We start from the raw sequence: 5,382 nt of genomic DNA on the forward strand, positions 1-5,382 counted from the left end.
AACAGTTCTAAACTAAAAGAGAGGATATTCAGATCAAATCTTAGGAGGAGATTCTTCACTTGGAGGGCGATGAGGTGCTGGCACAGCTGCCCAGGAAGCTGTGGTCCCAATGCATGGAAGTGACCAAGGCCAGGTTGGATGGTGCCCAAGGCTCAGGTCCTGGACAGCTGAGCTGGTGGGGGACAGCCCTGCCCATGGTAGAAGGTAGGGGCTGGGTGGGTTTTGTGTCCCTTCCAACCAAAACCATTATATGGTTCTATCGTCTGCTTGACCATCACCTTGCTGGAAAATACAGCTTAAAGTAAAAAGCTTGCTTAAAATTGTTTTCCACATTTTTATCTTTCTTTTATTTATATTTGAAAATCTATCAAGAAAACCCTTTATTTTCAATTTCTCCACCTTAGCAGAATTTCTGAGAAGAAAGACCAAAAGACCACACTCAATTTTAGTAATGCTTCTTGTATAGCAGTTTTGCATTCAAATGGGAGTTGCATACAAGTGATTACTAGGAAAAGAAAAAAAAAAAAAAACAATTTACCTGCATAAACTGTGATATAATTTCTATGCTTGCTGAGCTGGCAGCTGTCGCAGGCAAACACTGCATGATTAATGTAGTTTACCAAATCAGGATCAAAGAGGTTTAATTAATTTAGTGATTTATTAATGATGCTTAATTAGACAGCAATCAGTGGAATACACATTTGGGATCGATATGACTAATAGAACAGATGAACTAGAATTAAACATTAATAAGCTTTACACTTTCCTAAACATCCTTTTCCAACTAATATTCTTGCAGTTATAGTCATCCCTCTGTCTGAGCAATGTGGATTACCAACATATATACCCTTACTAGGGATTCTTCTCTTTGCATACACCTGTAGATGTGAGTGCGCAAGCTTTCTGTGTAGTTTTGGTGCTTCCTAACATCTGATTAAAGCAAGAAGTAGTGATTCTGGCACTAAGAAAATGGACTGGAGAAACCTCAGATAAAGATTTCTATTTCTGCTCCGTATTTAGACTTATGACTTCAGACATTGGACAGTTGTGTTTAGAATAATAGTCTCCGTAGCCAATGTCTATGAAATTGTAAAGGAAAAAACATTAGCTGTGATAGTCTAGGCCATTCATTTCACTAATTGAAATTGGAAATTGAAAGCAGAATCTCCTCCTATGGAATATATCCAATTAAAATATTGATCTGTTGACTAGACTGCTTCTGTGGTTTTTGGCAATTATTTCCCTCATCTATACCAATTTTGTGATCTTGTCAGAAACCAGTAACTTCTGTAGGTAGTTTCTGTAACTTAAATGTATTTCACTTGAGTAGCTGATCTGTTGCTGCAAGTAGCTTTTGTAGGTCAACGGGACTTTTTTAATCATTGTAAGTAGATATAATTGTCTTTGTACATGCTGTAAGTCAACAAAATTTACCCCAGTTTTTATAGTATGATTTTATGTTTCAATGAAAAAATCAGTTTGCTGTGTTTTAGGTAAGTCCAGAAATTCTGTTCCTCTAAAAATACGTTGTTTGGTATGTTGTGCTTAGTTATAATCAGCAAAAAAGATGAAATAACTACCCTTTCATCTGTGGTGTCCTGTTGTTACTATAATAGCATATTAACACACATTTTCCTGCAATTACTGCATTTAATTTTAAATATTCCTTCTGACATTTTTCTGCTATCAATACAAAATTACCTTACTTCATCTATTTGATTTGTTGACATGAAGTACACAAAACATGTTGAATCTTCTTATCAGAACTTTTTCATTTATTTGCACATCAAAGAAAACATCTAAAAATGTGACTAGAATAAGCCTGTTTGCTGGAGTGGGCAACAAAAGCTTGAAGACATTTGATGGGAAATGAAGAATTGCATATCAAATGTCTAATTTAAATATTTCAAATGCTGGTATTTCTGATATCCTGCTGCTTGCAAGTTATTAAATCTGGCATCCTTCATGGTGAAGATAACAGGAGACAAAATGTGAAGTAAAATGGAATTTTCAGTATGCAATAGCATAGTTCTGAATGCATTTTAAAAGCGAGAGCTGCAAAGTTTCTTTGGGTCCCTCAAGCAAGGATATAAACCCACAGATGACAGTTTAATGGGTCTGCATAAGTGTGTAAGGTCATGGAAAATCAAGATAGATGGTACAGAATCCACAGATGGATTCAGTTTACTGAGTGTAAAGATCAATATTACTGCCTGCAACCCTTATTACTATTTTGGGTTTCACCTTTTGAAAATCCCCCCCTTGCGTCACAGAAAGCAGCATATCTTGAAAACAAACATTCTTCCAAGTTGTCACAAGTGAGAAAGCAATCATAATGGTGACTTACTGCTAAGGGATGCACGCTTTGGTGCTGGTTTAACAGGTAGCACTCAGGAGATAGATTTCATTCCCAGATATTTTGACTTAGCAGGTGAGGTCTTGCTGTATCTACACGAATAAAGCTGTTTCCCCCTTCCTGAAAAATATTCAGAACAAGCATATACTATGTAAACACCTGAAATGTGTGCAAGCTGTGCTCAGACTATCCTGTCTCACAGGCACCTTCTCAGAGAGCTGTCATGCATAGTGCTTTGCTGTGGAAGGTGCCTATTTCCTTTGGAGCTTAGAGCTAGCAGAGACTGACTCAATAAAACCAGGCTTTTTCACTTGTGACAGTGTAGAAGAACATCTGCTTTCAAGATATACTGCTTTCAGTGACATGAAGGAGATTTTTTTAGAGGGTCACAGTGAAAACAGTAATAAGGATTAGAAGCAGTAATATACACGTATATATTTAATCATCCATTGTAAGGCTTCTTAGTAATGTTAACAGATGCTGTTTATCTTGTTTAGGTAGAAGTTGATTATAGCTGTAACAATTAGGCAGATCAATATGATGGGAAGATCAGCACAACAGAAAAATGCTATAAGGGAAGGGTACCTGTATCAGAAAATTCCAGGTTTACAGGAGAAAGCCCCACCAGGAAGAGATCTCCAGAAAAGATATCCCTCCTCAGTGGCAGTCAGCCCTTAAATGGGGTCTAAGAGAGGTGCAGCCAGGCTTCACCCCTTCTGGTCACAAAGCTGAATTTCCTTTACCTGTGCTCCCAGGGCTGAGCCAGTCCTTTCCCCAGTTGATCAGTCAGTGCTTCAGGCTGTGATTCAACAGTTCCCATACAATAACTTAATTAACAACTGATGTGTCTTCCCTCATTTGTTACGTTGAAGTAAAATAGCATCCTCCTTGAGTTCTTTTCCTTAATTTTATAAGGGTGGAAATAGCACCCGCTTAACTGAAGACAAACTAGGATATTGTAGAATTTTTCTAATAGTGATCTAATCTTTCAAGACTTGTAAGTCTAATCTTTCAATGAAGTTTTGTGCTTTAAAGTGAGGACAAAATTACTTACTATGGTTAAATTTTAGAATTAGTGTGTTGTTTTTTTTTTAATAGGTAGATTAAAATTCACCACTGTTGTCCACAAAGTTTATTAATTTGACTGCTTCCAAGAAGATGGCTTTAAGGAGAGATTCAGATAGATACGTAGCTATTACTGATAACATTTTTGTCTTCTGTTCAATTCAGTTCTGCATTTATGTTTTAGACACTTCTGCACAATTAAAAATTAGCTTAATCTAGAATTATTATCTTGGAAGTGTAAGCAGTTAGAGTTGCATTTGTAACTGACAGAGTCTTATATGTACTTTAAGTTGAATTTTATTTGAATATTTGAAGTTTGAAGTTTATAAGTGAGTGATATTTTATATTCGGTTCAAAAACCAGTAATACATTGTAAAGGGAGCTAAAGCTGGTGTGTTAGTCTTTCCTGATGGATTTTCTTCTAGTCAGCTGAACTTGGCAACCCTGTGTTCTTACTGTGGAATTCAAGCAGAAAATTTGTTGTATGTGGAATCTAGGTAGTTTTTGATGATGAGCTTTCAGTGGTTATTACATTAAAAAAAATTAAAAAAACCTGAATGCATGTTCTGAAGGCTTACTGCTAATGTAAAAAGTTCTTTGCACTAGTAGTGCTTCATGTTTTAGTATTCAGTAACCTTTTTTTCCAACACAACTGCCTTTGAGTTTGGTGGGTAGGAATAAAAGATATGTTGAAAAAATGAGGAGGATTAAATACACAATCTTGAGTGTTAGTCCTTAGTGAATTAGATGTTAAAAATTAGTCCTTTTAAAGAAATTATGTAAGAGAATAAAGGTAAATTATTTATGCAAGGTTACGAGGCTCTCAGTGAATTCCATTCTGGGAAAAAGTGATGGACTGATTTGTCTGCTTTTGGGTTTCCCTTGAGATAGAAATGAATTTATTAAGAAATAAAAGCTGAATTTAGATCTTTTTTCCAAAATATGTGATCCTGGGAAATCTGCCAGGTTTAGAAATATTCTTCTAGGGGAGATAGGGGAAAATTATGATAAAATCTGAAGCCACAAGTTATGTAACCTGGTTTGCTGGGATTTAGGCTGCACATATATGTGATATGAGGAGTACCACTATTAACGGTTGAAATTAGGTATCAGCAGACATTTTAACAAATGATCTCTATGAGGTGATTTTTTTCTGAACTCTTAAAAATATTCTGGAATGCTAAATTTGCTGATATGACTTCAAGGATAGGTAGCAATATTTTTATAGTATTATTATGTAAGGGCAGAAAAAGACATTTAGTACTCTTTTCAAAAGGGCTTAGATTCCAATCCTGAATCAGAATAAAAAGGAATGAGTTACCCAAACATAAATGTCCAGTGCTGTTTATTGACTTGTGTTCAGAGATAAGAAGAAAATACATCAGTGTGTTATCTACCTCAGTGGAATAATTTGATTAAAAATATTTTGGGGTAAAAAGTTTGTTTATCTCTCTCAGACAATGCAGTCTGTTCTTTGATATCTTAATTCCCACTCTTGTGTGTACTGATAAGGGGCAGTGTTTGCACAAAGTAGCTTGCTTTATTTCAAAGTGAATAGTTTCTTTTATGGAGCAAGACATCCCAACAAATCAAGACAGGTATGTGATCAGACTAGATATACAATGAGGAAAACTTTGGATTTCCTTTAATTATTTTTTTTATTTATTACAGCTGTAGGGATATTTTTAATTTTTCTTTTTTTTAAGTTCTGGAAAATTACCCTTAGCCATCAAGTGTACAACTGGAGCCATCAGAGAGAGAGAAGCACTGTTCAAAACAGCTGGGTTCCCAGTGTTTTTCAAGTATTGTTCATGCCTAACCAGCTCAAGGAATTCCTACTTTCTTGTCCTCTTGTCTCCAGGCCTTATTGCATGCAGCCTGTTCCTAGCAATGAAACCGACAATTTCAAAATGAGCAAGACTTTGTGTCATATAAAGAAAAACAATTACAGTGTTAACGCT

Source organism: Meleagris gallopavo, chromosome 1, assembly GCF_000146605.3.
Source record: "Meleagris gallopavo isolate NT-WF06-2002-E0010 breed Aviagen turkey brand Nicholas breeding stock chromosome 1, Turkey_5.1, whole genome shotgun sequence".
Classification (NCBI taxonomy): domain Eukaryota; kingdom Metazoa; phylum Chordata; class Aves; order Galliformes; family Phasianidae; genus Meleagris; species Meleagris gallopavo.